Source organism: Penaeus monodon, chromosome 31 (genome assembly GCF_015228065.2).
Source record: "Penaeus monodon isolate SGIC_2016 chromosome 31, NSTDA_Pmon_1, whole genome shotgun sequence".
In the NCBI taxonomy this organism is placed as follows: Eukaryota; Metazoa; Arthropoda; class Malacostraca; order Decapoda; family Penaeidae; genus Penaeus; species Penaeus monodon.
Genome location: NC_051416.1, coordinates 32,614,288 through 32,615,287, shown reverse-complemented (window position 1 = coordinate 32,615,287; position 1,000 = coordinate 32,614,288).

The following is a 1,000-nucleotide window of genomic DNA, read 5'->3' as shown; positions in this document are numbered from 1 at the left end:
TCAATGTACTGGAATATATGGTACTAGTCTTAGTGAATAAGTATAGTTAGTAAAGTAGTAAGTAAAAGATTTCTTGATTACAAAGTAAACTTTATCCAGTTCTATAGAAAATAAAAAGATTATGGGCCATGCTAATTTACTTTTTATCGTTCCAGTTTTAGGATATGCACTGCCAAAGGAAATGCAAACTTATAGGAAATTTTCAGCATTACATTTTTCTTTCTTTCGCCTTGTGTCGATAACAAATGAAAGATCTACATATATTCACTTACACCTTTTGGAGTAGCTTGGTATCTGCCAGTGGGTGGGCATCTGGGAAGCACAGCTGGAAACAGGTACTAGGTAAGCGCTCAGAGGTGATCAGCCGAAACTTTTCAACAAACTTTAAGAAACGACTTTAAGGACCTTTATGAATGTCTTATCCCGATGACAATCCACATCATAAAACTCAGCATTTCATTTATTTTCGTAATAAATCTTGACATGCCACCATTCTGAACTGAGAACATTGATTTATTTATTTTGACTTGTTAAAATATTTAAGTATATGATACTAGCAGAAGTAAATCAATATATTAGTTACATATAACCTAATTACCGAATCATTTATATCTCCGTGAAATAATAAAAGGACTAAGTTTGCCTGTGTTGGTAAGGCTACTACGAGCCACACACTCTCGGGCGTGATCCCACTACTGCTCGACACGGGTGCTTTTGGCTGCTGGGTTTCCCCCCTGGCCCGGTTCACACCTCCTTAGTCAACCTGGACGCCCTTAGCTCCCCAAGGGTGGCCATATTGATGCCAAGCTTAGTGCGGACACCCAATCAACATGGGTGATCTCGCAGCAGTGATCCCCACCTCAAGCCATCCTCTAGTCCAAGCCACCGAGTCGCCGGTTTACAGAGCCTCGCCACAGACTCCGGCTCTTAATGCTATGCTTGTCTCGAGTAACAAACATAATATTGATCTAGATGAGGTAAGATAGCATATTTAGAGAAA